Source organism: Mycteria americana, chromosome 9 (assembly GCF_035582795.1).
Source record: "Mycteria americana isolate JAX WOST 10 ecotype Jacksonville Zoo and Gardens chromosome 9, USCA_MyAme_1.0, whole genome shotgun sequence".
Lineage (NCBI taxonomy): Eukaryota > Metazoa > Chordata > Aves > Ciconiiformes > Ciconiidae > Mycteria > Mycteria americana.
In genome coordinates this window covers 29,792,749-29,814,415 of record NC_134373.1, presented here as the reverse complement: position 1 = coordinate 29,814,415, position 21,667 = coordinate 29,792,749, and the positions used below count along the sequence as shown (strand labels likewise).

General features: G+C 47.2%; 1 protein-coding gene across 3 annotated transcripts in view; it reads right to left on the bottom strand.

The window, feature by feature from the left end:
• The window catches only part of MRAS (muscle RAS oncogene homolog), a 42,183-nt gene extending 34,610 nt beyond the window's left edge, over positions 1-7,573 (bottom strand). For 2 of the 3 annotated variants that reach the window (XM_075511596.1, XM_075511597.1), the window contains exons 1-2: positions 7,153-7,283; positions 6,715-6,891 (exon numbers count right to left, since the gene is read on the bottom strand). The gene's annotated coding sequence lies outside the window, so the exon portion shown is untranslated. Of the gene's footprint in view, positions 1-6,714; positions 6,892-7,152; positions 7,284-7,399 lie in introns of those variants that run through there. The other variant, XM_075511598.1, reaches the window with a different exon arrangement.
• Positions 7,574-21,667: the final 14,094 nt, after the last annotated feature.

Genomic DNA, 21,667 nt, shown 5'->3' with positions numbered 1-21,667 from the left:
CACAGCGTGACTTACAGCTGACTTCAGTGGGCTTTAGTTTGATCTGTAAATCCTCTAGACACTTCACAAGAGTGTTGCTCAACTCCCGCTGCCTTCAGCCTCACAAGAGGTAGACATAAATACTTAGCAATAGCATAGCTCCCCATGACTCATTTTTTCTCCTTTTTAAATATAGCATCCTATAAACGTGGATACATTCTGAGCAATAAAACTCATATTGTTACTGTTCACCATGCAACCAAAACAAAAAATTCCTCCTGCCGGCTTTGCGACAGCTTCCTCCCCCCAAACCAAAACACTGGTGCCCCTCACAAGGCTGGGATGGAGCGAAGGCGGCTCTCCTCCGTCAGGGAGCCCAGGCGGCACAGGGACACAGCATGACGGCAGCAGATGTGGAGCCAGTGGCTTGGCAGAAGGCTTCATCGTCAACCCCGCCACTCATATCAACTTTATTAAAAAGAGCAGAGCTGCCTCTGGGCACAGGAAGAGCAGGGATTTGCCCAGAGGAACAGAGTTTCCATAGCTGTAAAGCAGCCTGTGCCACCATCGGGGAAGCTGGGCTTGCTGAAGAAGTGGTGGTGGCATCTCTAGCTGGGGGATGCTCCCCATTCCCCATCTTCCCCCAAACATACATCATCTTCCTCCCTCCGTCACCAGGCTGGAGCTTTCCTCCTTAGAAAAGCCAAACCCCACTTTGTCTAGCCAAGGAAATGCCCCAAGCTGCCTCAGAAGCACTAAGCAGGAATCTGATTGGAAGAGCATGGACCAGAGCTTGTTGGTTTTCATGGGAATTGAGACCCAGTTTCAGCACCCTCCTGCCTGTCCTGCTGCAGACTTTCCTGTGTGATCCCGTGTGCTTTATTTTGCACAGGTATGTTGCAAAATAAATAGATTTTGCATTACAAGTGTTACAGGAATGCTTTAAAAATTGCACAAGTACCAAGACTAATCTATCACTGCTCAAAATGAAACCTAAGACTGATAGCAAATTAAAGTCTTACCTACACAAACATAAACACTAGAGTATGCAAGACTGTTTTCTTAGTTTATCTGTTTCTTCTGATAACCATGTTTGCCCTGGTGACTCGAACTGTTCCAGTCACAAGTTGTTTGAATTCAGTGCACCAAATCCTGTCTGGAGAAATGGAGAAATCCTGTCTGGAGAAATCCTGTTTTGCTCTGTCTACAGTGATGGCCAAGACATCAGTCATCCTCCTGGCTGTCTTAAAGACATAGCTGAAAATACATGCTCACATCCATCCTGCTGTCAGGTGACTCAAGAGTAGACATTCTTACATCTTGGCCCTCTCTACTAAGATTACCCATGAGAATCTATTTTCCACAGTATTTTTCTAATTGTTTCTTCAACCTCCTTATTCAATATGAGTGGAGTAGCAGAGCTGCCACGCTTGTCCTAGAAACTGTCATTTTAAAGACATGATAACAGAAGCCTTTTCTTAAAACTTCCAGGAGTATGTGTGGCTTAAAAAGCTGATTCCTGTTTAAAATAATGACTAAGAATCTTAGGAATCTAACTCCCAAAGTCACACAGGTAGTTTTGAATATGTTACCCTTTTAGAGTAATTATGCCATCAAAGTTCCAGTCAAAAGCTGATGAGCGTTACTAATATATGCCGATGAGTGAGCCTGTAAGTGAAAGACCTTCTTGTTTTATTTACACTCCAGTAGATCAGAAAGCACACCAAGACTTATTTTCCACATACAAGAGTAACAGACCTGACCCCAGGAGACACTTAACAAGGTTAACCCACAGCCCAGGGAGCAGGTTTATTGTAAACTGGCTGGGAGCTGATGCAGTTGTACTCGTTTTCACTGGAGATGATGGAAACTTGGAGCAGCTGTTTGGTCTTCAGTGGACTAACACCAGTCACTGCATAAACCAGTGGTCTGGCCCACAATGTTTGATCATTACAAGTCACCATTCAGATGCGAAATGGTCCCCAGGAAGTCCTCAGTGACACTCATCTCTAAACCAAGAACTAGGCAGGTGCAGTCAGGAGTTGGCAATAACCAAACAGAGCACAGAAATCAGCAAACCATTTGGGGGCATTTCCCCCACCTTTGGGAAAATACATAGGTTTTCCCTTCCATGAAATGAAGCGCCCACTTCAGGTAGGTTTAGCAAGTTAATACGGGAATGAGAACTGTTGTACATTCAAAAGAGAGGCTTTGTATGAAACTATGTGGAATTTGCAGCAACAAAGAAGGCTTACATAGGAGAGGGATGAAGAAAGAATAAACCATTTTTACCACACTGCATAAACTTATGTATTTGGTACAACATTCTTTCCAGGAGCAGACCTTCTGAAAGAGAAGGCAAGGCAGGCATTATGTTATCTGGGAGAAGGTGAAGGGGTGTCAGCACACTTTTTAAGCTGCTCTACAGTAGCAGTAGAAGAAAGTACAAGAAAGTAGTTCAAGATTTTGATCTCAAGACTATCAATGGCAAACAAATTCTGAGGCAAGCAAGATTTAGCCAAAAATTAATAAAAAACCTCAGCTGTAGAAGCACTGAGCAATCCTGCTGGTCAATTCTGGCCAGAAGAGAAGCAGCAGAAAAGGGTGTATACCAACCCAGAGTATCTCAGATACGTCAGAAGGCATCTAAGTATCTCAGGATTTGCTCTATTTATGCTCCCAACACACCCCACAAAGAAAAAACTTCTACTACCTCATTTTAGAAAGAAGAAAAGTGGGCTCAGTGAGAGGCAGATTCACAGTTATGGGTATCTATAAGAGTTGTTGACCTTAGCCTACCCACCTTTGGGCAGTCTGTGACAGAGAAGGTACCTGGGGGCAGGTTTCCCATCTCTTCAGCTAGCTCCAGCCATTCGACTAGTCTCTCTGATGAAACCACTTACTGAAGAACTAGTGTCTGAAGCAGTAAAATTAGCAGGAGAGTCAGTAATAAGTACCATTAGCACTGTAAGTACAGAAAACTACTTAAAAATACCGTTAACCTCCCCCAACCCTGCCCCCACCTCTTCCCTCAATCATTATTTCAGGAGAGATATTTTTGTATAATTATTTCATCATCTAAGAACAGGTGGCCAGTTTGCCATATCTCTTTGCAAGACTTCCATACATATTACTCCTCCGCTGACATTTTCTCACATATACATGCATGCGTGGATCAGCAGTTGCTCCACTACATTCTCAAACGGAGAATAAGAGAGTCATAAATCTCAAAAAAATGAGTACACCAAAAAATTCAGCACCTGAAGTTACAGCTGTTCATTTCTCCTCTCTGTTCAGAAAGAGCCAGTCGTGGCTTATTGCAGATGTTATTGAAGTTGATGGACTCGCTCTAGATTTACATTGGATACAAACACTCAGGATGTGACACACTGGAGGGTTGGACCGTCATTTCCCCATGGAGAAAAATACAGCCAGTGACATTCAAGTAGAACAGGAAGGCTGTACTCCCCTCCCCACTAAGTATCTTCTGTCAGGTCCCTCTGTAGGCAACAACAGGAGAAAGATGAAGTAACTCCACCAAGGAGTGGGCTAACGTTCCTCCCATCTGCCAGTCCCACGCTCATTCTGTTTTCACTTGGACCAAATCCTCCCAAGCCCTTCTGCTTTATACTTCATTAAGCTTGGGTGCCTCAGACACCAAGAATAATATTGTTGATCTTTGAAAGGTTGCTTTCAAGGCACATTTCCATATCTTTTAACACCACTTCTCTTCCTCAGCCCTGTCTATAGTACTGTCTTGGAAGCCTGAAAATGAATTCCAGATTTTCCATATTGAATCTGTCCCCTCAACCCTGATCTACTTACTTATGACAGTAAAACCTTATGCAAACACCACCACCATGCAAAAACACTCCCCTCTTCGTTCCTGTGGATTCATGTTAATATTCTCCGCCTCCAGAGTCTGGAGTACCCTCTGCGTCGAGGGCTGCACGTTCCCATGCTGAGGTGCAATCCCTCCTGCCTCCACCTCTGCAGGTAAGAGAGGTTAAGAGAGATAAAATGGAGAAGTTACAACACTGAGGCAAGGGCAGGTCCCAGGCGGAGGGGCAGCACACCGCACCAGAGGCCCTGCGCAGGCTGCAAAGGCTGAGCGAGGCTGGAGCGAGGAGCCACCAGGAGTGACAGCGTGGCTGGAGCAGTGCAAAGCAAACAAACCAGGCAAAACAAAATTAAGGCTGGTCCAGTTGAAGTCTGGAGCCTAAAACTTTCACAGGGCAGACTGATTCATCCTAATGAATTGGCTCACCCCTGCCCAGCAGGTCAGCAGGGATGCCCGGCTTGGCAACTGCGGGAGGTAGGTAGAGGCCCTTGGCTTGAATCCAGCCACAAAAAATATTTCACACCCAAAGAGGGAAGATAAAAAGGAAAGGGCAGAAATGAACAAAGCCAAACAGCTTTCCTCAAGGAGCCCTCCAGAATTAAGAGCAGAAGGGAGTAGAGTTTCTGTCCTGATGGCCTCAACAGGGAAACACCACCGGCAGCATGTGGTGCGAGCTAAAGGGCCATGCAGGTCTCAGGTATGGGACACTGTTTCTGACTGCAGTTAAAGAAGAGCTCTAAGGAACCACAGCACGATGTCAATGATAGTGATTAATCACATTCATTTTACCTATATTCGCTTGTCATTACGTTGCCCTCGTGTACTACTTTGCCAATGACAACACCAGCTCATGTACAGAACTCACCATCCTTCTCCTTCTAGCCCGCAAATGCCATGTCTCCCCTGGTGCCAAAAAATGTGTGGGGAAAAGGAAAGAAGTCTTCTCTAACCACCAGATGATATAGTTTTATTCCTCCCTTTTGTTAGCCTCAGTCCCAGTTTAAGAAAAAACCACCCAACGCAACACTTACCAAAACCTCCCCCCATGAAGAAGGCAAGCTTTGTTTCTGTAATTCTTAGTTCCTCTGCAAAAAATTTTGAGCTTGTGAAAACACCCACCAAAAACTTCAATAAATAGAAACTGCCTTTCACATCATTTCTGAAAACAGATGCTGGGCCAGCTCTGACCCTGGTGCAGCTGCTCTGGCTGCTCTGGTTTGGGAGTCATGCTGGTGGGGTGTTTGGCCCTCTGCAATCTGGGCTACACACTCTATCGTATGGGATATGTCCTGGAATGGAGGAGCAAAATCAAAGGAAGGCAAACAAACTGATGCAGAACTATAATATGAAGAACACCTATTTTTCTATATGCGCTATTATTTTTAAAGAGATGCTGCCAGCTTTGTGTTTTCAGACTCAAGTACATAGAAAAAAATCCTATCTCTATTAGGCAGTCCAAAGCTATGCTACTGAGAGGTGGTTTTTTAAAGCTATTACTTCATAATTTCCTTGCCACACCCTTGTTCTCTCTCTTATCTTCTCCTAGTTTTTCTTAAATTAATAGACCCCATTTTTGCAATGCCCCTAACAGATTCAGAGCAACAGACAAGCACCTTTCATAAAGAAAAAATAACGACAGCTGACCCATGCAGCCTTAGGCCTTTGAAATGCATCTCTCTTGTGCAGAAAGGGCCTGAGATAACCAGGTAATTTCATACTGAAAATTCAGAAAGCACATCTATATCCAGGTATGACTATGAAGTTGGTGTGCTTGTTCTTAGTACCATCTATTGTATGAACAGTTTCCAGATAAGACAGAACATTTCCAGTCAATAGCATCCCTTTAAGCCTGCCACCAAACTCTGAACTTAGATGACTTAAGATGCCTAAGGAGTTGGTGGCTTAGATTTCCACACTTTCATAACATTGGGAAACTAATGTAGAAAAGTGCCAGCTGATGGGTACAGAAGGGCTGCAGTTACCTGTGCTGCGGGAGAGCCTCACAGAGGGGCAAGGACTCCACTGCACGCTTTGCCCTTCTCACAAAACCCCAGCCTCCACTCTGAGCTGCCACGGTGTAAAGTCCCAGTTTGCTGCATAAAGTCATCAGCTCGACAGGGAGGGTTACTAGAGCAGCCAAGTGCAGGATGCTGAGACTGGTCCACCCAAGGTCTAACTCTTAACTTGCTCCTCAACTTGCAGCCAGCGTGGCTTTATCTTAGTTTCTGTGTCTGGGAAGCAGGGTTTTCTAAACACTGTTTCTAGGGCTCTTAAGCCATTTAAAAAAAAAGAGAAAAAAATTTACAAGTTTTCTTTCTAATCCCAGAATCCCAAGCACAAGAGCTGAAAAATCCTTGTCCTTCAGCTGTGGTTCAGTTCGTTTTCTTAAAGCACAGAAAAAGTAAAACCAGAAAAAAAAGTACCTCCTTCTCTCCTTGTTTCTTTGTAATTAAAGACAGCATCTGTATCTTTCTTCTAGAAGTCTAGCAAATAACCCAAACACATGAATCTGCAAGCTTTCACAAAGTATTTAGTGGTCCAAGAGCAGTTTTAATGCAAGATGAGGAATCTTGCAATACACAGATCAGAACACGCAAGGGGTAGGAAAGGAAAAGATTAGCGTGGCTCTGAATCTGCTGGGGGGAAAAAACCCCAGACACAACAAAAATCCAACAAACCCTCAACTTGCAAAGATCCTTCATTACACAGCGTAACTCGGAGTGACCCCCTCTCCCCACCACACCCCCAGAAGAAGACGGGAGACCCGCAGCGGTCCAGCCATCGCTTTATATAGTCCGTTTTCAAGCGTTCAGCCGGGACGGAAAGAACCCCCCCGGGACACCGAAAGCCCACCGCCGCCGCGCAGCGAGACCCGCGGCACAAAGCCACCGTACCGTCCCAAGCCCGGCGTCTGGCGCTGCTGCGAGCGGCGGCTCCGCGGCGACAGTCGGCGACAGCCCTTTCTTCCCGACACCGACCTCCGGCCAGGGAAAGCGGCGGTGTCCGGGGAGCGCTCCTCCTGGCGGGGGGGGCTCATGCCAGAGCGGGGCACCGCATTTCAGCAGGAATTACTGGGGAAGAGGAGAGGAGAGGAGAGAGGGGCAAGCCCCGCCGCAGTTACCGCTGGGTGTCACGGTGATCCCACCCCTCCCGCCGGCTTTTCACGCGTGGAGCGCCGTAACTCCTCGCGGCGCTATCCCGCACCCCCTCACTTCGTGGGGGGAGAAGCAAAAGCAACTGCGATTTATTGGGGTTTTTTCTCTTTTTTTCCCCTGCTAAAAGCACCACCCAACCCCGAGCCCTCCAACCCCTGGCCCCGAAGCCCCGCTCACCCGGGCTGCCGGGGCCGCGCCGCGCCCTCAGCGCCCGCCCATGCCCGCCGAGAGGCGCCCGCGGCCGGGCAGCGACGCCGGCCCCCGCCCGCCCGCTCCCGCCCCGGCGGCCGCGGCAGGGGAGCCCGCACCCGGCCATCCCTTATATCGCCGCGGCGGCTGCTATAAATAGCCCGGCCCCGCCGCGGGGGCCGGGCCGGGTGCTGCCGCCGGGGGTTTCTCGGCGGCGGCCGGGACCCGCCATCACCTGCGGCTCGGTGACGGCGACGTATTTATCTCTTTTGACTCATTTTTATGCCGCTCTCCGGCGGGCGTGGGGCGGCGGAGCGGCTCCCGGGGGGCCCGGGGCCCGCCGACCCCCGGCGCGGCAATGGGCCCGTCCGCCGCCGCAGCCGCCGCCGCGTTAAGGTGGACCGCGGCGGCGGGAGCGGGCGGCGGCACCTTAAGCCTCCCGGGCGGGCGGCCGGTGCCTGCCTCTCCCCGCCCGGCACCCCGGGCCCCGGGGGGGGTTGTGGCTGAGAGGGAGCGGACCGACCCTCCGGACCGCGGGTCTGTGCAGCCGCCAGCGGAGGAGGAGGAGGAGGAGGAGGAGGAGGAGGAGGAGGAGAGTAAACAAGCACGTCTCCGCGGGCGCTGCTTGAGGGACCGGGCAGCAACCGGAGGGCACGGGATTATACAATCGGAGTTCATGCCACATGAACACGACGCACACTATGGCATTAAGAACCAGCTGCTATATCCGCACACACACACATGTATATATTCATACTAAATACGAGGAAGCCTTATCAACTTTTATCACAATAACAGAATTTGTGTTTAATACACCAGGGTTCATCCTAGACATAACATCACAGAAAAAAAAAAAATTACAGAATCATATAGGTTGGAAAAGACCTTTCAGATCATCAAGTCCAACCGTAAACCTAACACTACCAAGACCACCACTACACCATGTCCCTAAGCACCTCATCCAAACGTCTTTTAAATACCTCCAGGGATGGCGACTCAACCCCTTCCCTGGGCAGCCTGTTCCAATGCTTGATAACCCTTTCAGTGAAAAAAAATTTCCTAATATCCAGTCTAAACCTCCCCTGGCTCAACTTGAGGCCATTTCCTCTTGTCCTATCACTTGTTACCTGGGAGAAGAGACCGACCCCCACCTCGCTACAACCTCCTTTCAGGTACTTGTAGAGAGCAATAAGGTCTCCCCTGGCATGGTTCCCCATCAGGGAACACATGGGCAGTGGTTACTTTTCCTACGTCTCCCTCGTGCCCTCGGCAATGGGAGACAGAACCAAAGCAGTGCTTCACATCTCACCTGCAGACTCCTTTGCCACCTCACACCTTCTCCTTGCAGCCAACGGGAGCAAAAGTCCTGCTTCTGCGCGTGCACTCCTTTATTTACACACGCTGCCCTCGCAGAGGGTGCAGGCAATAGCTACGTGGCAGTAATCCATGTGAGTAAGGACTGGTCGGTCAGGCTCTGCCCCGTGTCCTACAACAGGAGCATCTTGGGCACAATTCTGCAGGGTGCTGAGGCACATGCCAAGCACCCAGAGCATCTCAGGGGGCTGCACTGAGGCACCTGCTAACTTACCTTGCTGGGTTGGGGTGTCCCTCCATGCTGGTTTGCAAAGCAGATGTATGTGACTCGAATTGGTTCTTACAGACAAGTGAACAGCCCCAGCTCCCTTCCTGTGCCAAACCAGCATTATGTACACCCCAGTACTCCCTGAAAACATCTACCCGAAGCAGTCTGGCACTGCACTGTGGCCTGCACAAAATAAGAGAAAACCTCCGCACCATCTTTCCCACATGTAACAAGCAGAGAGGAGCATGCTGCCATTTTACAAACAAGATACACCAGCCTCTGCCTCAAAATCTGCATTGGTTCAGTGGCATGGAGGAGGTGAGAGGGAACAGACCCGCAGCAAGCAGCCACAGCACGCCTGGCCACGGCACCCATGCCAACTCACCCTGCAAATTCTTCACTAATCTCACCCTGTCTCGAGACACAGGAGATGTGTCCAGGGGAACCCCTGCAGGCTTTCCTGACCGAACCGCAGGATGAGGTGTTTTGTTCACATGAATCAAAAGCTGGGTTTGTAAGACACATGTTTGTGAACAGGAGTCACAGGTTTGCATGTGAATTTGGTGCAAAACTTGGCTCCTCTGCAAATTTTCCTTCTGGGACAGAATGGTCTCCTCAGTTTCCCGAGGGCAGGCTTTGTCAGCAGCCACGCGTGCAGCGCAGCAGTGGAGGTGGCTGGTGATGAGGAATCTGGTTTTTTTGCTATCAGCACATCTTGCCACAAGCGAGGGCAGCACTGGCAGAGCTGCTGGTGAGTGGTACCCATGAGTGAGTCCCAAAACACAGCAGGTCGGTTATACACCCTCAAAGGTGTGGAAATGTTGTCACTAAATGCTGAGAACACAGCAGTCCTGGGACCAGTAGGCCAAAGGTTTCAGGTTTAGATCTTTAAATCTGAGTATCCGGCTTTGTACTTGGGCATCTTAAACAGATCACCCTTTGGAGCAGGCACATTTCTGCTTCTGTGGAGATAGCTGTATTTCCAAACCAAGCCCAATATTCAGACACCCAAACCTGAAAATCTCTGATGCGTTTTATACCAAAGGCAGTAACATTTGAGAGGAAGAGCCTGTGGCCTGGCTCCTGCATGTCGGGTCTCTGGGGTATTCCTCAGTTCTCAGTAGCCTTCCTGCCCATAAGAAATACTAAAATTATGTAAGGAGGAAAGCCAAAAGCTCCTCTTTCAATTCCAGCCAGTATCTGGAGCAGCATTAAATTTCTTGTACTGCATATTAGTTAACAACATTGCTAAAGGGGAATTGCTGCTGTGGTTGAGCACTTACACAATACAACTCCTATTTAAGTGCATTTTTGTATCCTGCTGAGTCACCCCAAGGAGCCCTCAAACAAAACTTCACGTTCAGTTTGACAGCAGAGGCAGCAGCATGAAAAGTCCCCCCTTTACTAGCCCTCCCCGGGGGGATGCGAGTGCAGGACGGGCAACGCTTCAAACTGTGGAACTTAATACAAAGCTAAAAGAAAAAAGTGCCTTCAGATTTCAGCCAACATTTCCCCCCATACAGCTTTAAGCACACGACATTTCCAGTCTGTTTCAGCTTCACTTAATAGATTAAAGTGACCGTACAGTCTCTGAGCTGCTCAGGTCAGACTATACTTGAGGCGAACTGTCTCTAAGTAAGAGGACGCATTATTTATATAGCATAGTATTTCACTATTAGGGCTAGATGAATGTGGCTGTTTATTGTCCCATATTAAAGCTGAGTGGGTTAATGCAGCGTGAGCCACGTGCGACCTCTCGGCTGGTTTTGCTGGCAGCTGCCTTTCGGGCTGGCTGGGGACACTTCCCTTGCCTGCCGCTGGCACACGAGCTGAGGTCTGCAGCGGGCAGCTGCAAGCGCAGGAGCTTGCACAGCACGGCAGCAAGGCAGGGACTGTTTGCACAAAAAAAGCCATGTTTTCTCTGCAGGAACAGTGCAACGGGTAAGATTTTTGGCTGTAGAAGTTCCTGCCGGTGCCACGTAGCCAAGGATAAGAGGTCACTGCAGAGAAGGCAGAGGGTGGAGATGGGGTCTGGGGGAATGTGGTGGCCCTCCCATGAGCTAACCCAAGACGCTGCTGGCATCACTGCCTGGAGGGCAGCTGGGTGGTGCTGGAGCAGGGAGCTGTACCCGACTGCACCCTGCAGAGATGCACGCACCATCCTGCACTGGATCAGTTCTTGCTAGAGTGAAGACCCATGTGCCTGGCCTTTGGCATTGAATTTGGAGAAGAGCACAAGGAGACCAAAGCCTGAGCCCTGCCTGATGGCTCAGTCTCAAATGAGAGGCAAAGGAAAAAGTTGAGGTGCTCCTATGGTGGCTCCAAATCTGCATGAAACCAACACAATAGCTTTGCTGTCACTGTAAGTCCAGTCGGTCAGAGGTAGATCACTCCTTCAGGCTATGGACGAGGAATATTGCTGTGCATCTATGGACTAGGAACAATGAAGCTATAAAAAAAGACAGCTTAAACAGCTGAGATTCATTTCACTGAATTTCTATGTGGTGCTTGGCACGGGCTGCGGTAAAGCTACTTAGCAGTAGAGGACATCTAGTGATATTCACATGCAACTACATAAACCCGATAAAAGTTCACATGTGACTGCTTCAGAGCCAGCGTGGCTAAAGGCGGTATATGGCGTGGCTGTAACAGCTGCAAGAGGGCTGGGCCAGGCTGACCACCCAGCACCCTCTATAAAAAGGTCACGAAGAAAAAAACCCCAGAGAGCTTTATACATAGAAAACATACAGCGAGGGCATAGACAGAAGCTCAGGGGAGCTAGTGGTGCCGCACCTTTTAACAAGGAGACATTACAGGGAAGCGCAGCGCTTTTATTTTTACAGCAAAGACCCTGTAAGCAGGGATACAGAGATTAAAATCAGTAGTTTTCTTTCAGGAGTCTTTGCTCTTATCTCAATTTGCCTTTCATGTGACTCATCCTGAGGACACACTGCGAACATCAGCCTCAAGATCAAGATTTTTTCCCTCCTCTAGTACAAGAGATCAGCCCTTTCTCCATACTCTTTTGCAGCCTGCTGCTCTTTGTTTTAGGAAGGATATATAGATTACTTCCCCCCCTCCAGGTTATTTATAACAGGGGATTCTCTGGAAATATTTTTCCATACATATTCCAGGAATTTGGCTGTGAAACAAAGAGGCTGCCAGTTTGGTTTCTAGAAAGACAAGGATCAGCAGAGCTTTATAAAAGAACACATTTCCTTAAGGAAATAGACTCATTTTATCTGACACATCCTTTGAATGGAATTATTCCTGTTAAGATCACCGTTAATTTAGGAGTAAGGGCTTCACATTTGAGGCCTCATCATCTTGCACTTATTTCCATGTCAGTTTGCAAATGTTGAGGAAAAGTGGGACTTCATTACTCCTAATAAAACACAAGGAAATTAAGTTTCTGCCCGCCAGATTAGATCCTTGGGAATTTTTGTAGGCTTTGCAAACCTACAGTAGGCAAAAGTTTGTAGCTCAGCTGCCCGAGCTGGCTTCAGCTCAGCAAACAGGTGTGATACAGGATCTGAGTGGTACCTGGCTATTCAATGATGGCATCAGACCAGGATTTGGAATAAACTGACCAGCGCAAGCAGAGAGCCACCACAGCATCAGTGAGTAGCCAGACGAGTCTTTTTTTCTTACAGAATAATTTTTCTGGGCTGAATTGCATGACTGTCCAATCCTGGACACTCTTGCAATGAGAACCGAGTATGAATTTGGTACACAGTGATACCTACTCAAAATGCAAAGTATGGTGTTGAAAGGCCACAGGGACATAGGCAAAAGAACAGAGGAAAAGGCTGTATTAGCTAAATGACGCTGCAACAACTGTTGGTTCTTGGGCCCTTCACGCATTTATGTTATTTATCAATGGACTCTATATTTAGCAATCATAAGACCAGAGTGTGGAGCAGCCCCAGGCTCCTTGCTGGCGAAGGGGCTCTCCAGAGGGGAGCTGGTGGCTAGCAGAGGCTGGCACAGCTCTGAGAGCTCCGCAGTAGCTGCTAGTACAAGGCAGGAGTCATTTCTCCAGCACACTGAGTCATTGTAGGAAGGAGACCGAATCTTACCCAATTTCCGAAAGCAGAACAGCTCTAAGCTCTCTTGTGATGAAACAAAAGCTGGCAGAGCACATGCTGTTATGTAGCAGGCAGAGAGGCCACTTGAGACACATTCAGGAGGTCTTCATATGAGCAGCAGTAAAGGACACTTCAGAGGCTGAAAGCTGCTGGTGTTGGGCAGGGAAGGCACAGTGCAGCTGCCTCGGTACTAGAGAGCCGCAAATTAATGTTATGATGTGAGTTTTAAGGCAGAGGAGATGAGGAAATCAACGACCCAGACAGAAGGGGAGATAGTGCCAGATGAAGCCTGATGACGACATTTCCAGGCAATTTGTTCACACTGCTGGGTGAGCTGCTTGTGGAGAGATGGAACAGATTAGAGATGACTGCATATACTTTGCCCAAGAGCAAGATTGTGACATTCACAGTTGCAAGGGCCTTGGTGGCTGTGCTGCCTCCATGCAGAAATATTAATAACTGATTCTCTTCACTATCAAAGCATTAGCTCCAGCTGATTTTACCATTTCTGCATGTAAAAAAGTAATTACTTTCCCTCTTAGGGATTTCGTCTGAGGGATGTACAATGTTACAGTCAGTTACGTGTTCACTCACAAATACAGTCTGGTGAAAAGGCAGGGTCTCGGGGAATTTGAACCTGAAGGGACACATGTCAGTCAGAACACTAGCAAAATTTAGCTATGAAAATCTTATTCTAAGAAATATTGTAATTGCCATTTGACTGGAAAGAGAATGACAAGGGCTTCTTACGTCGCACTGGCAGTCCAAAAGCAGTTGCAGTGGACTAACCGGCAGAAATCTAACCTCCAACAGGAAGAAAAACTAGCTAATCTATGTACTTAATCTATCTAGCTAATGCTCAGGTTTCTGCCTGGACACTCACCACATGTCAAGAGCTAAGGCAACAGAATTAAGCACACGAGAAAGACAAGTGGCCTGGGCACTGGCTGCGTGCTGTGAGACATGAAGACAGAACACAGCAAGTGGGAAGCGGGTGTATTCTCATCGCTTCAGTTTTAATGATCTCAGTCCCACACATACAAGAGAGCTTATCTTCTTGGAGTGCTTGAGCTTTGGGCAGGTCAGTTCAAGCACCACATCTGAGATGCAGCACCACTGCACTCTGGAGCATGCTATGTCTTAGCCTGCAGCTCCAAATACAAAACAGGGAATACACATTCAGAAATATTATATGGGGAGAGCTGTAGCAGCTGCAGTTGGTGGTGGCTCTGTCCTGCTCTTCTCCAGCACCTCCCTGCAAGTTATTTATTACTCCATAGGTTCATTTCAACCATCTTATCCAGTGACCTTATGCATCTTTTGGGCTGCTTGGATATGGTTAGAACATAGGAGACATTGTCCCCCAAGAGATGGCGCAAGACAGGCTCAGCATGGAGACTAAGAAACACTAAAGCATAGACCCAGGATTTCCCAGATCTCTGTCCTTGCACCTTGAGCTTATTTCTGCTTCTGCTGCAAACAGACCACAGATGTATGCGCAGCAAGTCCTGTGCGTGGGCGACTCTCTGCCCACATGCTCTGGAATCGGCAGGGCTAGTCTGCCCTGCCATTTACTGAGGGCAATACCTTAATAAAGCAGTTGAGCTTGTAGTGGCTGTCAAACCTACACTGGGGCAGGGACCCTGCTCTCTATTTGGCCTTATTGGCTTGTATACAGAGCAGAATGCTGTAAACAGAGCTATAAATACTCCTGTGCCCACTGCATGCTCGAGGTCAGAGCAAATGAGCATAGCAATTCCTTCTGGCTTTAAAAATAAGCTATGAATCAATGCATTCATTGCAGGCTGAGTATCCCTGGAACGAGGCTGATGGTGCTGCTCCAAAACATTGGCATTCTGGGCAAGAGCACTGTAGACAACAAGGTGCATGGTAGTGAACAACACAGAAGAGGGCACAAAGCAGCCTGGTCCCTAAAACCCACCTCTGGGTGCCGAACACCAGAATGCCAAACCTGGAAATACCTGTTGGCTCGAGGAAGTATTTATAACCCTCTGAATGGCATTGACCTGTCAGGTTACATCTCAGATCTCTCTGCTGCATCTCAGCCTCCACGCCCTCCATGTGAAACTCACTTTATCAGCTTATAGCTGAGGAAGCAGGACAGGCAAGAGGAATGGGAGCTGACCTGGAGTTGGAAAGCCAAACCTCAGCCCTAGGCAGGGCAGCATGACCTCACTGCCAGCACATCAGCTACCACCCTGCAAGCCCAGAGAACACAGTCAAGAAGGCAGGATGCATCCTACTCAACATTGCCAAGAGCAAAAGCTAATGCTCTTTAAACTCCTTCAAGCCCAAACTCCCTACACAGGGAAAAGGCCTTGGATCCAGACATCTGCCAGAATTATATGGTGGCAGAATGCAGCTTTAGGTTAATCCTGCCTTAGCCGAGCACGTGAACGAAGGTCCATCCTCCCTACCTCCTTTATGGGAAAGCCCTGTAGTTACACCTAGAAGCGATGCACCCTCTGAACCCACCTTGGATGTCCCCTGCAGGGAGACACTTGTCTGATTTCTGAAAGACATATTTATGTGGAAAGAACAACTGTCTCCAGTAAATTCTTGATGCTACTGACCCAGAGACTATGGTAGCCAATATTTTTGTAGAAAAGCATTTCAAAGAAACTCTCCTTCAGATTCTCTTTCCGATTCATATAGCTCTTCTCCCCCTACTTACCAACTTTGCAGACATTTTTGTGGCTGAATAACATTTTTGGTCCACTGCCTGTTTCAATCAAGGAAAACCTTTCTATTGACTTCTGGGACAGTCAGGCCCAGCTATTAGTGAAACCTAAAAGCATTCGAACCCCACACTACGGGGACTGTGTGTGTAAATGGCATTACTTCCCTCCTCCTGTGGTTGCTCATGAGATCAGGACACAAAGGCAGCCTGTCTTTTGGGAGCCTTCCTTCCTTTAGAAGCCTGTTTGCCTTTCTATCTCATAATGACAGTGAGAAATCCTTAAGGGTTTTCTAACTCCCATTCCCCAGCAGAGAGCCCCAGCAGGCAAGGCTTTGTCAGGCAGCATATTAATGAAACAGAAAACATGACCTGAATTTTTATAGCTTGTACTTAGCAGGTCATTTACTTGTCATGAAAAGGGACATTTTGCATCGGTTGCCAATAATAGCTTCAGAAAAGCAAACACTTAGCTCTCATGTTTAATTCCCATGAGGAGGAGGGGGGAGAGGAGACCCAGAGCTGCTCCTTTTCCCCCGCCCCACACTGGGATATTCAAACTATGCAGAGCACTTTCCTAAAATTTAGTTGCAGGAATGGGAGTGCTTGTGTGACCCTGATAGTGAAGCCCACGTGTGTGGCTGAGCTGAGCCCCAGATGCCAGCCGAGAAGGGTTTCTCATCCTCACATCCTGCTCAGCAGCAGCCCAGCTGAGCAGCTCTTTGCAGAGCAGAGGTTGCCATTTTCCTGGCAGGCCTGCACTGTTCTGGCTGGTCAAGTTAGCTCCCCAGGTCAAGGCTGGGTCACCAGACCCAGGCTAAAATTGTAATACAAAAGTACACTAGCTGTGGCGTGATTTTCACAAGCTGGATGGTCAGGCCTTCCTCTTTAAGCAAGGGGAACATCGAGGCATACAAATACCCTCAGAGATAAGGAAGATGTTCTTAAACTGTCTCTGCGTCCAAACTAGACCAGTGTACCAGTGTACCAGTGGCAAGACTGAACCGGGCACAAGCCCAGTCCAGGCCTGTGCCAAACCCGAATCATTAGATGAAGTGCTGATAAGCAGTTTTGGTCTCTACAGAAAGGACACAAGAGCCCACTTCTCTCCTCACCTCTCCATGACCGTGTAAGCTTCAAATAATAAAAGGGGTTGGGATGAACCTCCTCACAAGACCTTCGAGCACCTTTAGCAGCTCCTGCACTGGCTGAGAGGTGAACAAAACTTTCTCACTGATTCAAAGTGCTGCATTTTCAGCTGTGCAATATTCTTCATGTCTCATGGAGAAACCTTAAATCTAAGACCAAAAATGTTTGTGATTTCTACCCTTTAAATGGGAAAAACTTCAGATTTCCATGGAAGACTCTAGAGACCAGATAATCTCTCTGGTTGGTACAGACTGCTTTGCTTTCCACCTAGTATCTCAGTGTTTTGGCTCAGCCTTGCACTTCTGTTGTCCCTGTTGCCATAAACCTCTCCAGCAGCTCCTTCTTGATGCCTTCAATTAGCTGAGTCCCTTCCAAAGAAGCATGCTAAAGACTAATGAAGAAAAAGAAAGCACCACTGCGATACTGTTTCCAGCTCTCTCATGATTCCCTGTGCATGTATCCAATATCCTCTCCCCATCCTTAGACCCCTTTCTGTGACACTAGGGTGTGAATATTTGTGCATTGTGCAACATGACAGGACTCCTGGGCAGGGTCACGGACTCCTGGAAAGGTATGTTGGAAGGGACCTATGGAGGTCTGTAGTCCAACCTCCTGCTCAAATTGGAAGTTATTGCCAACACTAGACCAGCCAGCCGTGGTTTTGAGCCCAGACACAACTGCAGGACATTAATTACTGCCTGCTGCACTCTCACATACGTGAGCTATGTGACTGTTGGTCAATGGCAACAAAATTGAGTCACGATATTATTCCATTAATTCCTTCTGTTCCTACAGCTTACTTCTAAGTCTTGCTGTCATCTCTACTATTAATGAGCTAAGATCACATGCCCATTTTTCTGGAGGGCACAAAAAACTAAAGGCCAGTGTTTTCATGCCCTCACCAAGTAGTAGCACCATAGTCCATCACGGATAAATGGGGCTGTTGTTGAATAGGGCTCTTTGCTCAAAAAGAGCCAGGTGTCAGAAGACTGTCCTCACCAAGAGGTCGACCCTGCCCTCAAGAGCTGAAGCAGACCAAGCATAGGTGAGGACACATGAGTGCATGAGGTAGGAGTGCTGACATGACACTGCTCTAACTCATGTAGGTCCACATGCTTCATCGCAAATTTATGTCTCTGAGGGACAAATCCACACATCTGTCAGGCTAGTCTGACCGATGCCTTTCACACATGAGCCATCAAACTGCCAGACTTGCCCCTGTGCAGGGTCTTTAAGACCGTGGTATCCAACTCTATTCACCAGGGCAGGATCATTGAATTACTGAGTGCACTCAGTACAGGATATTTAATAAAGGCATGAAAAAGCTACCGAGAAACAGAGATCATGACCCTGTTTCTGCTAAACCAGTTTAATTTTAAAATAAAAAACTCCAAAGAAAAATTTGAAGGGACCCGTAAACATGGATAGCATGGCTCATCAGATTAATTACAGGACAGAGTGCATTTCAGATATTGATCTGGGTCTGGAAAGGATTTAATAAGATTAGTTAGGATTTACTAGCACAAGATGGAGATATTAATCTAGTTCATAGCTTTGCTGAAGTCAGGGTACTTACACTAGACAGAAGTGCAGCCCTTTGAAATCCCCAAGCAGGAACTACCATGAGCTTTACAAACATCAGTAAATCAAGCCTCAGAGGAACTGTTAATCTCATTTCACATATGGGAAATGGGAAAACAAAGGCTCTTTGCCCCACCGCTTTAAAGGTGGTTGATGGGAAACCTTCAAACACAGCAAATTTTAGAAGGAGAAAACCTACTCACCTCTCAGTGAACCTGCCAGGCATTAGATCAGGTCACAAACTTATACCCCTTACTCAAAAAAGGACCATCTTGAAATGGAAAGTCACTAAAATTGCCATCATGGTTGGTACAAGTTAGCTTCTTTTTCGGTGCTTCCTGAAAGGGGAGTTGAGTTTGGAACGGTTTCAAAGACAAACTGATGATTTCAGCCTGAAGAGTCACTGTTCGCCCAGCATCCAGGCACCACGTGGAGACCTTATCGGGATGCTGCTTATTGCTGCTGCAATTGCTGCTGCAATTGTGCTACTCTTCACATTTCTTCTGCTTGCTGCCAAGTTCTGATAAAAGTGAACTATTTCTTTTCAGAGAAAAATCAATGATATGTTGCCTGAGTGAGCAAGGACTCAGCCTACTCTCCCCCATCCCCTTGCTCACCAGGCTTGGTGTTTATGGAAGGCCATACATTTTTACAAATATCTCTTTGCAATAAGCAAAGCTGAGGGTCACAGGACTTCAGTGGAAGTCTCCTGATGAAGGCTCCCAATGCTCTAAGAACCTCTGCTTGAGTATAGCTGCATGGACGCATGCAAAGTTGCTTGCAGCATCAAGGCTCCATCTCACCCTCAGCATATGGCCACTCTGAAATTAATTTGGGTAATGGCTGTTGCTTGCACAGGTCTTGATATCTGAGGACGTAATCTTTTGAATTCTGTGACAGTCTGTGTTCCAAGGAATAATCCAAAGGGTGTCCTGAATAAGCACATAGGGATTGTTTGCACTGACAAGAAGTTAATTTGATCTAAAGAGATGCTTCAGCATGCTCCAGTAATTCGGATTGCATGCTAATTCAATCCCTGGCCTCTTTTCTGTTGAGAGTGCGTCACCAAAATTTGCAGTATCCCATATCAGCCATGCCCCTTTAGAAAACAGAAGCTGCCAGCTCATTTAAAAACCAGCTGTCAAGTAATGTCAGTTTTTACTCAGACCCCAGCCAACATCCAAATCAGCAAGACTAGAAATGAAAGGCTCTCAAGTGGGCTACTAGCTAGGACCTATTCATTCCCCTTCAGCTGTGCAAAAATCCTGAGCAGTTACATGATTTGAGAGCCTGAGCAGCATTTCTCAAGCAGAGAAGCCACAGAAAAGAGAAGTCCAAGTGTCATGGCTAGAGACATTTGAGGAAATATTATAACAGAGTATGAGCAAAATTCAGTCACTTGCAGAAAGAAAATAATTTCTGGGTCACAGGGGCAGGGGGACCTAGTTCACCCATGGGTTGTGGAAAGCAGTCTGGGCCATTCAAGAGAGATTTTCCTTTCTTCTGCCACTGGAGGATGACATAAGCAATCGAGTGCATTGCATCATTGCCTAGAAGTAGAGATCCACTAACAGGAGTGGGAAATGTAAGACTTAAGAGAAGACAGTCTTGATGTGTGATGGTATGCAGGTGTCAAGTTTTAAAATGTTGCAGTTGAAAGAAAAACCTCTGAGGAAAGCAGGAAGTGACACAGCAGACTGAAAATAAAATCCTTGGAAGAGTACAGACTTAGGCATAGAATAAAGGGATTTAAGGAGCTGACATATCACGTGCACTTCAGTGATCGGAAAAAAGCTACAAATAAAAGTAAGCATTCCTTTGTAACTTGTACTTTTCTTTGAGAGTGAAGGGAAAAAAAAGCCCGACTCTCAATTGTACTGAGGGAAAAAAACATCTGATTGTGTTCCTCTCTTAAGAAATTAAGCTAACAAGGAATTTAGGTTTGAAAGGAAGAAGGACGATCCTCTTTGCTTTCAGATTAAATACCTAACAATGGTGCTTCTGCCTGGAATGCTTAAAAATCTGTGGAAGTGCTCACATATGCACTAAATCCACAGGAGTTAGATCTCAGAGGCTGAGACTGCAGAGGCTGGGTGAACACCAGCAGTCAGGTTCCCCCTCCTCCCCAAAATCTCCTCTCTCCTCCTCCCACTCCCTTTTGCAGCTTTGATGTGAAATCACCGTTTCCAGGATGTGTTCTTGGAAGCTCACAATCTGATTTTGGGGGAAATCCGCCATCCAGGATAAGCTGCTTCCATGGGGATTAAATATTTCAGTTTCATTTTTGTGCTGGGAGCTTCTATAGAAGATTTACTTGCCAGTTTTCATGCCACTAAAAAGATAAGGAAAATATCACCATGAGAGAGGTCAATTTTTACTCCCTCCATGTAGAAGATCCTGGGGGTAGGGTGAAGTATGGCATATCAAAGCTGTTTGATTCTATATGACAAATCCAAACATTTTCTCATTATGGAATAATCGCAATATACAAATGAATGAGAAATATCAAGAGATGAATTTGAATAGGTTCAAGACTCCCAGTCCCTACTAGCATTCCAGAAGAGGCAATAGAAAAACCAACCCCCTAAACCCGATCTGTCTGGAGAGTAAGCTGAGCAAACAGGTAGTAATGACATACCTAACCAGGGATTTCTCATTTGCTTTTTATTGTATTAATGATAACTGGCCCCAGCCTGAATTCTGCAGCTATGCAAGATTCCCAGTGAAGCCACCAAGAGTTTACTGGGGCAGGGAGGAGGGAAGCCTCTCAGTTGCACCTTTGATATCTGGAGTCACTCCACCTGTGCCTAGAAAGGCTAAAGCATCTTGGCCATATCCTTTTACACTTGACGGAAAAGCTCCCAAGTTGTACATAACTTAGCGGTGTCACTGCACTGATAAAAAAATAGATCTTTGATGCAGTTTTTCCTCTGCTTACTAGATTACAAAAACCCTTATAAAAGCAGAGTGTCCCATTTCAGTACAGACTACTTATTCATATCTCCTGATTGCAAAACAGATATTTGCGTGGCTTGGCAGGACATTGGTCCTGCTCCATACCTGCCTATTTGCACGAGTCTGAATTGAGATTAGATTCTCACAGCTTGGGTGTCTCTTTTGCATGTTCCCAAACTTGGTCACTGAAACCAGTTGTGAGGTCTGTGGGGTAAACTCCCTTTTGCTTGCCTCCTCAGATAGGCCATCTCAGTAGAAGTCTAACTAGCATCCTACTCTCAGAGCGGCGTCCCCATCAGGAAGCATGGATCCAAACTAGTCCACAGCAGAGCCACAGCAGGCACAAGCCAGCACAGTAAGAGCAGGAAACTGAGCCATGCAACAACCCAAAGCTGAACACTGACTTGGTGCTGGTGACACCCAAATGGGTCCTTCTTCAAGGCGACTCTG